The sequence below is a fragment of the Equus asinus genome, chromosome 6 (assembly GCF_041296235.1).
Source record: "Equus asinus isolate D_3611 breed Donkey chromosome 6, EquAss-T2T_v2, whole genome shotgun sequence".
NCBI classification, from domain to species: Eukaryota; Metazoa; Chordata; class Mammalia; order Perissodactyla; family Equidae; genus Equus; species Equus asinus.
The window spans coordinates 4,760,001-4,775,372 of record NC_091795.1 but is presented as its reverse complement, the minus strand read 5'-3'; the positions used below and the strand labels follow the sequence as shown (position 1 = coordinate 4,775,372).

The 15,372-nt window shown below is 59.0% G+C and overlaps 2 non-coding genes across 2 annotated transcripts; one reads left to right on the top strand and one right to left on the bottom strand.

The window, feature by feature from the left end:
* Positions 1–12,503: 12,503 nt before the first annotated feature.
* Positions 12,504–12,656, bottom strand: LOC139045619 (5.8S ribosomal RNA). The gene has a single exon (XR_011504322.1). It is a non-coding gene; the product is annotated as a 5.8S ribosomal RNA (ribosomal RNA).
* Positions 12,657–14,653: 1,997 nt separating this feature from the next.
* LOC139045622 (5.8S ribosomal RNA) lies at positions 14,654–14,806 on the top strand. The gene has a single exon (XR_011504324.1). It is a non-coding gene; the product is annotated as a 5.8S ribosomal RNA (ribosomal RNA).
* The last annotated feature ends 566 nt before the right edge of the window (positions 14,807–15,372 follow it).

Here is a 15,372-nt window from a genome sequence, read left to right as displayed (position 1 = left end):
TATGCCTGAACCACGTGTGAGATTGTCCCCAACCATAGGTGACCCAGACGAGTCGTGTGAGATCCATCCCTGAATTACACCTGAACCATGTGTGAGGCATGCAGGAACCACATGGGAGACAACCTGGAACCACATCTGAAGAACCTGTGAAACACACGTGTTCCATGCTTGAACCACATGGGAGCCACCCATGTTACACAGCTGAGCCACGCGTGAGCCACGTGGCAGCCATGACTGAGTATGTGGGAGCCAGGTTTCAGCAACCTGCAGTCACGTGGGAGCCACCCATGTACGGGACGTGACTCCTGCGTGATCACATTTCCGCCACACATGGGTACTGGGCGATGAATGCCTGAGTCGCGTGTCAGCCACACCGGATTGCTGTTGCTCACATGCTGGAGTCACATTTCAGCCACGCCTGAACCACCTGCCACCCATGCGTGCACCATGCAACAGACACCCCTGAACCACATGAAGGCTGTGCATGAGCCATGTGTGAAGCACACCTGCGTGACGTGTCAGGAATGCCTGTGTCACGTTTCCGCCTCACCGGTGTCATGTGTCAGTCACGCCGGAACAACGTGTGAAACACGCCTGTGTCAAGGCTCAGCTGCGCCAAGTCACGTGCCAGCCAGGCCTGAACCAAGTGCCAGTCACACTTGAACCACAGGTCAGCCTCACTTGAATCACATGTCAGCCACACTGGCACAACTTGCCTACCCTGCCTGAACCACGTGCCACCAATGTCACAAACTCATGTCAGCAATGCCTGACCAACACCACAGACATGCATGAGCCACACCTGAACCATGAGTGAGCCATGCGTGATCAAAGCCTGTATCATGTGTCAGCCACATGGGAGCCAGTTCTTTCGCACGCCTGCATCACATGTGAGCCATGGCAGATCTATCCCAGGAGCAGGTGTGAGAGTGTCCTCATCCATATGTGACCCAGACAAGTCGTGTGAGATCCACACCTGAATTACACCTGAACCATTTGAGCCATCCAGGAACCACATTGGAGACACTCTTGAACCACATCTGAAGACCTGTGAAACACACGTGTTCCATGGTTGAACCACGCATGAACCACAGGGGAGCCACCCATGAAACACAGCTGAGCCATGCGTGAGCCACGTGGCAGCCATGACTGAGTATGTGGGAGCCACGTTTCAGCAACCTGTAGTCCCGTGGGAGCCACCCATGTACGGCATGTGACTCCTGTGTGATCACCTTTCCCTCACACATGGACACAGGGCGATGAATGCCTGAGTCACGTGTCAGCCATGCCTGACACATGTGTCAGCCACACCAGAGTCCTGTTTCACACATGCCGGAGTCACATTTCAGACACGCCTGAACCACCTGCCACCCTTGCGTACACCATGCACCTGCCACCCCTGAACCACACGAAGGCAATGCATGAACCATGTGTGAACCACACCTGCGTGTCCTGTCAGGCATGCCTGTTTCAAATTTCCACCTCACCTGAGTCATGTGTCAGCCACGCCAGAACGATGTGTGAACCACGACTGTGTCAAGGCTCAGCCACGCCAAGTCACGTGCCAGCCAGGCCTGAACCAAGTGCCAGTCACACTTGAACCACGGGTCAGCCTCACTTGAAGCACGTGTCAGCCACACTGGCACAACTTGCCTGCCATGCCTGAGCCACGTGCCACCCATGCCAAAATGACATGTGAGCCACGCCTGACCAACACCACAGACATGCATGAGCCACACCTGAACCACGTGTGAGCCATGAGTGACCAAAGCCTGTATCATGTGTTAGCCACATGGGAGCCAGTTCTGTGGCACTCATGCGTCACGTGTGAGCCATCGCTGAGCTATGCCTGAACCACGTGTGAGATTGTCCCCAAGCATATGTGACCCAGATGAGTCGTGTGAGATCCACGCCTGAATTACACCCGAACCATGTGTGAGCCATGCAGGAAGCACATGGGAGACACCCTTGAACCACATCTGAAGAACCTGTGAACACACATGTTCCATGCTTGAACCACGCATGAACAGCAGTGGACCCACACATTAAACACAGCTGAGGCATGCGTGTGCCACGTGGCAGCCATGAGTGAGTATGTGGGAGCCACGTTTCAGCAATCTGCAGTCACGTGGGAGCCACCCATGTACGGCATGTGACTCCTGCGTGATCACCTTTCCGTCACACAGGGATACTGGGCAATGAATGCCAGAGTCAAGTGTCAGCCACGCCTGACACATGAGTCAGCCGCACCGGAGTCCTGTTTCACACATGCTCGAGTCACATTTCAGCCACGCCTGAACCACTTGCCACCCATGCATGCACCATGCACCAACCAGCCCTGAACCACATGAAGGCCATGCATGAACCATGTGTGAAACACACCTGCGTGACGTGTCAGGCACGCCTGTGTCACGTTTCCACCTCACCTGAGGCATGTGTCAGACACGCAAGAACAACGTGTGAAACACGACTGTGTCAAGGCTCAGCAGTGCCAAGTGACGTGCCAGCCAGGCCTGAACCAAGTGCCAGTCACACTTCAACCACAGGTCAGCCTCACTTGAAGCACGTGTCAGCCAAACTGGCACAACATGCCTGCCATGCCTGAACCACATGCCACCATGCCAAAAACGCATGTGAGCCACGCCTGACCAACACCACAGACATGCATGAGCCACTCCTGAACCATGTGTGAGCCATGCGTGAACCAAGCCTTTATCATGTGTCAGCCACTTTGGAGCCAATACTGTGGGTCTCCTGCATCACGTGTGGGCCATGGCTGAGCTATGCATGAACCACGTGTGAGAGTGTCCCCTACCAGATGTGACCCAGCCGAGTCGTGTGAAATCCACTCCTGAATTACACCCGAACCATGTGTGAGCCATGCAGGAACCACATGGGAGACACCCTTGAACCACATCTGAAGAACCTGTGAAACACACATGTTCCATGCTTGAACCATGCATGAACCACAGGGAGCCACTCATGAAACGCAGCCCAGCCATGCGTGAGGCACGTGGCAGACATGACTGAGTATGTGGGAGCCACGTTTCAGGAATCTGCAGTCACCTGGGACCCAACCATGTACGGCATGTGAATCCTGCATGACTCAGTATGTGGGAGACACGTTTCAGCAAGCTATAGTCAGGTGGGAACCACCCATGTATGGCACGAGAGTCCTGCGTGATCACATTTCCGTCACACTTGCATACTGGGTGATGAATGCCTGAGTCACGTGTCAGCCATGCCTGACACATGTGTCAGCCACACCGGAGTCCTGTTTCACACATGCCGGAGTCACATTTCAGACACGCCTGAACCACCTGCCACCCTTGCGTACACCATGCACCTGCCACCCCTGAACCACCAAGGCAATGCATGAACCATGTGTGAACCACACCTGCGTGTCCTGTCAGGCATGCCTGTGTCACATTTCCACCTCACCTGAGTCATGTGTCAGCCACGCCAGAACAATGTGTGAACCACGGCTGTGTCAAGGCTCAGCCACGCCAAGTCACGTGCCAGCCAGGCCTGAACCAAGTGCCAGTCACACTTGAACCACGGGTCAGCCTCACTTGAAACACGTGTCAGCCACACTGGCACAACTTGCCTGCCATGCCTGAGCCACGTGCCACCCATGCCAAAATGACATGTGAGCCACGCCTGACCAACACCACAGACATGCATGAGCCACACCTGAACCACGTGTGAGCCATGAGTGACCAAAGCCTGTATCATGTGTTAGCCACATGGGAGCCAGTTCTGTGGCACTCATGCGTCACGTGTGAGCCATCGCTGAGCTATGCCTGAACCACGTGTGAGATTGTCCCCAAGCATATGTGACCCAGATGAGTCGTGTGAGATCCAAGACTGAATCACACCCGAACCATGTGGGAGCCATGCAGGAGCCACATGGGAGACACCCTTGAGCCACATCTGAATCACCTGTGAACCCACATGTTCGATGCTTGAACCACGCATGAACCACAGGGGAGCCACCCATGAGACACAGCTGAGCCAGGCGTGAACCACGTGGCAGCCATGACTGAGTATGTGGGAGCCACGTTTCAGCAACCTGTAGTCCCTTGGGAGCCACCCATGTACGGCATGTGACTCCTGTGTGATCACCTTTCCCTCACACATGGACACTGGGCGATGAATGCCTGAGTCACGTGTCAGCCTTGCCTGACACGTGTGTCAGCCACACCGGAGTCCTGTTTCACACATGCCAGAGTCACATTTCAGCCACGTCTGAACCACCTGCCAGCCATGCGTGCACGATGCAGCAGCCACCCCTGAACCACAGAAAGGCCATGCATGAACCACACCTGCGTGACGTGTCAGGCACGCCTGTGTCACGTTTCCCCCTCACCTGAGTCATGTGTCAGCCACGCCTGAACAACGTGTGAACCACGCCTGTGTCAAGGCTCAGTTGCGCCAAGTCACATGCCAGTGAGGCCTGAACCAAGTGCCACTCACACTTGAACCACGGGTCAGCCACACTTGAAGCACGTATCTGCCACACTGGCACAACTTACCTGCCATGCCAGAACCACCTGCCACCCATGCCAAAAACACATGTGAGCCACGCCTGACCAACACCACAGACATGCATGAGCCACACCTGAACCATGCCTCAGCCATTCGTGACTAAAGCCTTTGTCATGTGTCAGCCACATGGGAGCCAGTTCTGTGGCACTCATGCGTCACGTGTGAGACATCGCTGAGCTATGCCTGAACCACGTGTGAGATTGTCCCCAACCATAGGTGACCCAGACGAGTCGTGTGAGATCCATCCCTGAATTACACCTGAACCATGTGTGAGGCATGCAGGAACCACATGGGAGACAACCTGGAACCACATCTGAAGAACCTGTGAAACACACGTGTTCCATGCTTGAACCACATGGGAGCCACCCATGTTACACAGCTGAGCCACGCGTGAGCCACGTGGCAGCCATGACTGAGTATGTGGGAGCCAGGTTTCAGCAACCTGCAGTCACGTGGGAGCCACCCATGTACGGGACGTGACTCCTGCGTGATCACATTTCCGCCACACATGGGTACTGGGCGATGAATGCCTGAGTCGCGTGTCAGCCACACCGGATTGCTGTTGCTCACATGCTGGAGTCACATTTCAGCCACGCCTGAACCACCTGCCACCCATGCGTGCACCATGCAACAGACACACCTGAACCACATGAAGGCTGTGCATGAGCCATGTGTGAAGCACACCTGCGTGACGTGTCAGGAATGCCTGTGTCACGTTTCCGCCTCACCGGTGTCATGTGTCAGTCACGCCGGAACAACGTGTGAAACACGCCTGTGTCAAGGCTCAGCCGCGCCAAGTCACGTGCCAGCCAGGCCTGAACCAAGTGCCAGTCACACTTGAACCACAGGTCAGCCTCACTTGAATCACATGTCAGCCACACTGGCACAACTTGCCTACCCTGCCTGAACCACGTGCCACCAATGTCACAAACTCATGTCAGCAATGCCTGACCAACACCACAGACATGCATGAGCCACACCTGAACCATGAGTGAGCCATGCGTGATCAAAGCCTGTATCATGTGTCAGCCACATGGGAGCCAGTTCTTTCGCACGCCTGCATCACATGTGAGCCATGGCAGATCTATCCCAGGAGCAGGTGTGAGAGTGTCCTCATCCATATGTGACCCAGACAAGTCGTGTGAGATCCACACCTGAATTACACCTGAACCATTTGAGCCATCCAGGAACCACATTGGAGACACTCTTGAACCACATCTGAAGACCTGTGAAACACACGTGTTCCATGGTTGAACCACGCATGAACCACAGGGGAGCCACCCATGAAACACAGCTGAGCCATGCGTGAGCCACGTGGCAGCCATGACTGAGTATGTGGGAGCCACGTTTCAGCAACCTGTAGTCCCGTGGGAGCCACCCATGTACGGCATGTGACTCCTGTGTGATCACCTTTCCCTCACACATGGACACAGGGCGATGAATGCCTGAGTCACGTGTCAGCCATGCCTGACACATGTGTCAGCCACACCGGAGTCCTGTTTCACACATGCTCGAGTCACATTTCAGCCACGCCTGAACCACTTGCCACCCATGCATGCACCATGCACCAGCCAGCCCTGAACCACATGAAGGCCATGCATGAACCATGTGTGAAACACACCTGCGTGACGTGTCAGGCACGCCTGTGTCACGTTTCCACCTCACCTGAGGCATGTGTCAGACACGCAAGAACAACGTGTGAAACACGACTGTGTCAAGGCTCAGCAGTGCCAAGTGACGTGCCAGCCAGGCCTGAACCAAGTGCCAGTCACACTTCAACCACAGGTCAGCCTCACTTGAAGCACGTGTCAGCCAAACTGGCACAACATGCCTGCCATGCCTGAACCACATGCCACCATGCCAAAAACGCATGTGAGCCACTCCTGACCAACACCACAGACATGCATGAGCCACACCTGAACCACGTGTGAGCCATGAGTGACCAAAGCCTGTATCATGTGTTAGCCACATGGGAGCCAGTTCTGTGGCACTCATGCGTCACGTGTGAGCCATCGCTGAGCTATGCCTGAACCACGTGTGAGATTGTCCCCAAGCATATGTGACCCAGATGAGTCGTGTGAGATCCAAGACTGAATCACACCCGAACCATGTGGGAGCCATGCAGGAGCCACATGGGAGACACCCTTGAGCCACATCTGAATCACCTGTGAACCCACATGTTCGATGCTTGAACCACGCATGAACCACAGGGGAGCCACCCATGAGACACAGCTGAGCCAGGCGTGAACCACGTGGCACCATGACTGAGTATGTGGGAGCCACGTTTCAGCAAACTGTAGTCCCTTGGGAGCCACCCATGTACGGCATGTGACTCCTGTGTGATCACCTTTCCCTCACACATGGACACTGGGCGATGAATGCCTGAGTCACGTGTCAGCCTTGCCTGACACGTGTGTCAGCCACACCGGAGTCCTGTTTCACACATGCCAGAGTCACATTTCAGCCACGTCTGAACCACCTAGCAGCCATGCGTGCACGATGCAGCAGCCACCCCAGAACCACAGAAAGGCCATGCATGAACCACACCTGCGTGACGTGTCAGGCACGCCTGTGTCACGTTTCCCCCTCACCTGAGTCATGTGTCAGCCACGCCTGAACAACGTGTGAACCACGCCTGTGTCAAGGCTCAGTTGCGCCAAGTCACATGCCAGTGAGGCCTGAACCAAGTGCCACTCACACTTGAACCACGGGTCAGCCACACTTGAAGCACGTATCTGCCACACTGGCACAACTTACCTGCCATGCCAGAACCACCTGCCACCCATGCCAAAAACACATGTGAGCCACGCCTGACCAACACCACAGACATGCATGAGCCACACCTGAACCATGCCTCAGCCATTCGTGACTAAAGCCTTTGTCATGTGTCAGCCACATGGGAGCCAGTTCTGTGGCACTCATGCTTCACGTGTGAGACATCGCTGAGCTATGCCTGAACCACGTGTGAGATTGTCCCCAAGCATATGTGACCCAGATGAGTCGTGTGAGATCCAAGACTGAATCACACCCGAACCAAGTGGGAGCCATGCAGGAGCCACATGGGAGACACCCTTGAGCCACATCTGAATCACCTGTGAACCCACATGTTCCATGCTTGAACCACGCATGAACCGCAGGGGAGCCACCCATGAGACACAGCTGAGCCAGGCGTGAACCACGTGGCAGCCATGACTGAGTATGTGGGAGCCACGTTTCAGCAACCTGTAGTCCCTTGGGAACCACCCATGTACGGGACGTGACTCCTGCGTGATCACATTTCCGCCACACATGGGTACTGGGCGATGAATGCCTGACACGTGTGTCAGCCACACCGGAGTCCTGTTTCACACATGCCAGAGTCACATTTCAGCCACGTCTGAACCACCTGCCAGCCATGCGTGCACGATGCAGCAGCCACCCCTGAACCACAGAAAGGCCATGCATGAACCACACCTGCGTGACGTGTCAGGCACGCCTGTGTCACGTTTCCCCCTCACCTGAGTCATGTGTCAGCCACGCCTGAACAACGTGTGAACCACGCCTGTGTCAAGGCTCAGTTGCGCCAAGTCACATGCCAGTGAGGCCTGAACCAAGTGCCACTCACACTTGAACCACGGGTCAGCCACACTTGAAGCACGTATCTGCCACACTGGCACAACTTACCTGCCATGCCAGAACCACCTGCCACCCATGCCAAAAACACATGTGAGCCACGCCTGACCAACACCACAGACATGCATGAGCCACACCTGAACCATGCCTCAGCCATTCGTGACTAAAGCCTTTGTCATGTGTCAGCCACATGGGAGCCAGTTCTGTGGCACTCATGCGTCACGTGTGAGACATCGCTGAGCTATGCCTGAACCACGTGTGAGATTGTCCCCAACCATAGGTGACCCAGACGAGTCGTGTGAGATCCATCCCTGAATTACACCTGAACCATGTGTGAGGCATGCAGGAACCACATGGGAGACAACCTGGAACCACATCTGAAGAACCTGTGAAACACACGTGTTCCATGCTTGAACCACATGGGAGCCACCCATGTTACACAGCTGAGCCACGCGTGAGCCACGTGGCAGCCATGACTGAGTATGTGGGAGCCAGGTTTCAGCAACCTGCAGTCACGTGGGAGCCACCCATGTACGGGACGTGACTCCTGCGTGATCACATTTCCGCCACACATGGGTACTGGGCGATGAATGCCTGAGTCGCGTGTCAGCCACACCGGATTGCTGTTGCTCACATGCTGGAGTCACATTTCAGCCACGCCTGAACCACCTGCCACCCATGCGTGCACCATGCAACAGACACCCCTGAACCACATGAAGGCTGTGCATGAGCCATGTGTGAAGCACACCTGCGTGACGTGTCAGGAATGCCTGTGTCACGTTTCCGCCTCACCGGTGTCATGTGTCAGTCACGCCAGAACAACGTGTGAAACACGCCTGTGTCAAGGCTCAGCTGCGCCAAGTCACGTGCCAGCCAGGCCTGAACCAAGTGCCAGTCACACTTGAACCACAGGTCAGCCTCACTTGAATCACATGTCAGCCACACTGGCACAACTTGCCTACCCTGCCTGAACCACGTGCCACCAATGTCACAAACTCATGTCAGCAATGCCTGACCAACACCACAGACATGCATGAGCCACACCTGAACCATGAGTGAGCCATGCGTGATCAAAGCCTGTATCATGTGTCAGCCACATGGGAGCCAGTTCTTTCGCACGCCTGCATCACATGTGAGCCATGGCAGATCTATCCCAGGAGCAGGTGTGAGAGTGTCCTCATCCATATGTGACCCAGACAAGTCGTGTGAGATCCACACCTGAATTACACCTGAACCATTTGAGCCATCCAGGAACCACATTGGAGACACTCTTGAACCACATCTGAAGACCTGCGAAACACACGTGTTCCATGGTTGAACCACGCATGAACCACAGGGGAGCCACCCATGAAACACAGCTGAGCCATGCGTGAGCCACGTGGCAGCCATGACTATGTGGGAGCCACGTTTCAGCAACCTGTAGTCCCTTGGGAGCCACCCATGTACGGCATGTGACTCCTGTGTGCTCACCTTTCCCTCACACATGGACACAGGGCGATGAATGCCTGAGTCACGTGTCAGCCATGCCGGACACATGTGTCAGCCACACCAGAGTCCTGTTTCACACATGCCGGAGTCACATTTCAGACACGCCTGAACCACCTGCCACCCTTGCGTACACCATGCACCTGCCACCCCTGAACCACACGAAGGCAATGCATGAACCATGTGTGAACCACACCTGCGTGTCCTGTCAGGCATGCCTGTTTCACATTTCCACCTCACCTGAGTCATGTGTCAGCCACGCCAGAACAATGTGTGAACCACGACTGTGTCAAGGCTCAGCCACGCCAAGTCACGTGCCAGCCAGGCCTGAAGCAAGTGCCCGTCACACTTGAACCACGGGTCAGCCTCACTTGAAACACGTGTCAGCCACACTGGCACAACTTGCCTGCCATGCCTGAGCCACGTGCCACCCATGCCAAAATGACATGTGAGCCACGCCTGACCAACACCACAGACATGCATGAGCCACACCTGAACCACGTGTGAGCCATGAGTGACCAAAGCCTGTATCATGTGTTAGCCACATGGGAGCCAGTTCTGTGGCACTCATGCGTCACGTGTGAGACATCGCTGAGCTATGCCTGAACCACGTGTGAGATTGTCCCCAACCATAGGTGACCCAGACGAGTCGTGTGAGATCCATCCCTGAATTACACCTGAACCCTGTGTGAGGCATGCAGGAACCACATGGGAGACAACCTGGAACCACATCTGAAGAACCTGTGAAACACACGTGTTCCATGCTTGAAACACATGGGAGCCACCCATGTTACACAGCTGAGCCACGTGTGAGCCACGTGGCAGCCATGACTGAGTATGTGGGAGCCAGGTTTCAGCAACCTGCAGTCACGTGGGAGCCACCCATGTACGGGACGTGACTCCTGCGTGGTCACATTTCCGCCACACATGGGTACTGGGCGATGAATGCCTGAGTCGCGTGTCAGCCACACCGGATTGCTGTTGCTCACATGCTGGAGTCACATTTCAGCCATGCCTGAACCACCTGCCACCCATGCGTGCACCATGCAACAGACACCCCTGAACCACATGAAGGCTGTGCATGAGCCATGTGTGAAGCACACCTGCGTGACGTGTCAGGAATGCCTGTGTCACGTTTCCGCCTCACCGGTGTCATGTGTCAGTCACGCCGGAACAACGTGTGAAACACGCCTGTGTCAAGGCTCAGCTGCGCCAAGTCACGTGCCAGCCAGGCCTGAACCAAGTGCCAGTCACACTTGAACCACAGGTCAGCCTCACTTGAATCACATGTCAGCCACACTGGCACAACTTGCCTACCCTGCCTGAACCACGTGCCACCAATGTCACAAACTCATGTCAGCAATGCCTGACCAACACCACAGACATGCATGAGCCACACCTGAACCACGTGTGAGCCATGAGTGACCAAAGCCTGTATCATGTGTTAGCCACATGGGAGCCAGTTCTGTGGCACTCATGCGTCACGTGTGAGCCATCGCTGAGCTATGCCTGAACCACGTGTGAGATTGTCCCCAAGCATATGTGACCTAGATGAGTCGTGTGAGATCCAAGACTGAATCACACCCGAACCATGTGGGAGCCATGCAGGAGCCACGTGGGAGACACCCTTGAGCCACATCTGAATCACCTGTGAACCCACATGTTCCATGCTTGAACCACGCATGAACCACAGGGGAGCCACCCATGAGACACAGCTGAGCCAGGCGTGAACCACGTGGCAGCCATGACTGAGTATGTGGGAGCCACGTTTCAGCAACCTGTAGTCCCTTGGGAGCCACCCATGTACGGCATGTGACTCCTGTGTGATCACCTTTCCCTCACACATGGACACTGGGCGATGAATGCCTGAGTCACGTGTCAGCCTTGCCTGACACGTGTGTCAGCCACACCGGAGTCCTGTTTCACACATGCCAGAGTCACATTTCAGCCACGTCTGAACCACCTGCCAGCCATGTGTGCACGATGCAGCAGCCACCCCTGAACCACAGAAAGGCCATGCATGAACCACACCTGCGTGACGTGTCAGGCACGCCTGTGTCACGTTTCCCCCTCACCTGAGTCATGTGTCAGCCACGCCTGAATAACGTGTGAACCACGCCTGTGTCAAGGCTCAGTTGCGCCAAGTCACATGCCAGTGAGACCTGAACCAAGTGCCACTCACACTTGAACCACGGGTCAGCCACACATGAAGCACGTATCTCCCACACTGGCACAACTTACCTGCCATGCCAGAACCACCTGCCACCCATGCCAAAAACACATGTGAGCCACGCCTGACCAACACCACAGGCATGCATGAGCCACACCTGAACCATGCCTCAGCCATTCGTGACTAAAGCCTTTGTCATGTGTCAGCCACATGGGAGCCAGTTCTGTGGCACTCATGCGTCACGTGTGAGACATCGCTGAGCTATGCCTGAACCACGTGTGAGATTGTCCCCAACCATAGGTGACCCAGACGAGTCGTGTGAGATCCATCCCTGAATTACACCTGAACCATGTGTGAGGCATGCAGGAACCACATGGGAGACAACCTGGAACCACATCTGAAGAACCTGTGAAACACACGTGTCAGCCACACTGGCACAACTTGCCTGCCATGCCTGAACCACGTGCCACCCATGCCAAAATGACATGTGAGCCATGCCTGACCAACACCACAGACATGCATGATCCACACCTGAACCATGTGTGAGCCATGAGTGACCAAAGCCTGTATCATGTGTTAGCCACATGGGAGCCAGTTCTGTGGCACTCATGCGTCACGTGTGAGCCATCGCCCCAGCCGCGCACCCCGGGGCAGGTGACACCCACCCCGGGGGCGATTGATCATCAAGCGACGCTCAGACAGGCGTAGCCCCGGGAGGAACCCGGGGCCGCAAGTGCGTTCGAAGTGTCGATGATCAATGTGTCCTGCAATTCACATTAATTCTCGCAGATAGCTGCGTTCTTCATCGACGCACGAGCCGAGGGATCCACCGCTAGGAGTCGTACGAGTTTGAACGGCGGGGTCCCCCTGCAGGCCGGGGGAAGAGCCCGCCCCTGGCACGGCACATCCACGGAGGGTGCCTCCGGCCGGCCAGAAAGACACAACGAGACCAGACTCCATGAGGTCGGAAGGTTGGACGACGGGGCGTCCGGCACGGGCCCCATGGTGCCGTGCTCGGACACCCCACAGGTGCCCGGGGGCTCCCGCCTCGCCCGAGGACACGTGGGCGCGCTCACGCCCGCGTGCGCACGCCACGACACGACGCCCGCCTGGGACGACCCTCCAGACGGTGGCGCGGCGCGGCGCAGCGCCCCGGCCCGGCGAGGCGGAGTCTGGGGGAGAAGGGCCAGGCCTCCAGACTCCCAGCGGGCCCGACTGCCCCGACCCAAGGCAGACGGGCGAGGCCCCCCAGGGGTCTTTAAACCTCCGCGCCGGGACGCGCTAGGTACCTGTATGGGGGGAAGCCAAAGAAACGGACGAGGCGGAGCGGGTAGTGCCGCACGGCCACCGCCTCGACACCGCCCGTGCCACCCGCGGCCACCCGGGGACAGACGCAGGCCTCGGCGCTGCCCGCCCGTGACCGAACCCCACCAACGGGCGCCGCCGACCGACGACCCCACCGTGCCCACGGCCCCCTCGACGCCGGGCAGGCCCCCTCGCGCCCGACGCACGCCACCAGACCCGACCCGACTTTCCCCCGGGGACCCTCCCCACACCCGCATCCCAGGCCCCTCGCGACGGAGGGCGAGGGGCTGCGGCGGGAAGCGGGGAGCGAGCGGACAGGGCGGGCGTAGTGGTCGGACGTGTCCGGCCGGACGCGGGCGCCCCGTGCGCCGAGGGCGGGCGGAGACGCGGAGACACCGTCGGATGGACTACCACGCTGACGGCCGGGGAATGGCCCAGGGCGGGCGACGGGAGGCGGCGGGCGGCGGGCACCCCGCGTGAGCCGAGGCTCCGAGGCCCCCGGGGGACCTGACCCCGGGGACTCCGCGGGGGCTCGCGCCACCACGCCACCCTTCCCGAGATGCACCTAGGGCGCCGCCGCCCGCGAGAGCGGGGGACCGATGGCGCCGGAGACGGAGGCGCGGCTCGACAACTCCGGTCAGCCTCTGGGAGACCGGAGGGCACGGGGACGGACACGCCGGGGGCGGCGGCGATGAGGACGCAGCGGCCTCGGCACGCCGGGCGGACAGAGGCCGGAAGGGGCTCGTGGGCTCGCCGAGATCGAGCCCACTCCCTCTGACTGGCGATGCGGCGAGGGGCCTGGGATGCGGGTGTGGGGAGGGTCCCCGGGGGAAAGTCGGGTCGGGTCTGGTGGCGTGCGTCGGGCGCGACGGGGCCCGCCCGGCGTCGAGGGGGCCGTGGGCGCGGTGGGGTCGTCGGTCGGCGGTGCCCGGCGGTGGGGTTCGGTCACGGGCGGGCAGCGCCGAGGCCTGCGTCTGTCCCCGGGTGGCCACGGGCGGCGCGGGCGGCATCGAGGCGGTGGCCGTGCGGCACTACCCGCTCCACCTCGTCCGTTTCTTTGGCTTCCCCCATCCAGGTACCTAGCGCGTCCCGGCGCAGAGGTTTAAATACCCCTGGGGGGCCTCGCCCGTCCGCCTTGGGTTGGGGCGGTAGGGCCCGCGGGGAGTCTGGAGGCCTGGTCCTTCTCCCCCAGACTCCGCCTCGCTGGGCCGGGGCTCAGCGCCGCGCCGCGCCACCGTCGCTACGGCCGTCGGGAGGGGGCGTCCCCGGCGGCCGTCGCGTCGCGTGCACGCGCGGGCGTGTGCGCGCCCCCACGTCCTCGGGCGAGGCGGGAGACCCCGGGCGCCTGTGGGGTGTCCGAGCACGGCCCCGCGGGGCCCGTGCCGGACGCCCCGTCGTCCAACCTTCCGACCTCACGGCGTCTGGTCTCGTTGTGTCTTTCTGGCCGGCCGGAGGCACCCTCCGTGGATGTGCCATGCAAGGGGCGGGCTCTTCCCCCGCCCTGCGGGAGGACCCCGCCGTTCAAACTCGTACGACTCTTAGTGGTGGATCACTCGGCTCGTGCGTCGATGAAGAACGCAGCTAGCTGCGAGAATAAATGTGAATTGCAGGACACATTGATCATCGACACTTCGAACGCACTTGCGGCCCCGGGTTCCTCCCGGGGCTACGCCTGTCTGAGCGTCGCTTGACGATCAATCGCCCCCGGGGTGGGTGTCGCCTGCCCCGGGGTGCGCAGCTGGGGGTCTCTCACAGGGCCCGCCCCAGGCCCTCCATCCCCCTAAGTGCAGACGCGGTGCCCCTCCTCCACCCCGCGTGCCCGCCCCTCCACCCACGCGCCCCGGCTCCCGGACGTCGGAGGTGCGTGGGGTTCAGCGGCATTGGCACCGCGGGGTCCCGGGGTGGGGGCCGCCGCCCGCGAGTCGAGGGAGAGACAGATGCGAGAGCTCGCGCCGAGGTGCCCATGGCCGCCACGGTGCCTTCGGGGGCTCCCTTGCGCCGCACGCGGCCTCGGGGTGGCCGGGGCGGGACGAGACTGGTCCCGCGGCACGCGGTCGGGGCCACCGTGTTCGGGGGGCCCGCGTCCGGGCCGCCTGTCTGGTCGCCACTCGCCCCCATCGGCGGTCCATCCCGGTGCGTCTGGCCGGCCCCTCGCCGTTCCCCGGTGTGCCCGGGTCCCGGACCGTGACCCCTCCCTGGCCTCGCCCCGTCGGTGTGGCTCGCGCCGAGGCCGAGTCGCGTGCGCAGGGCCG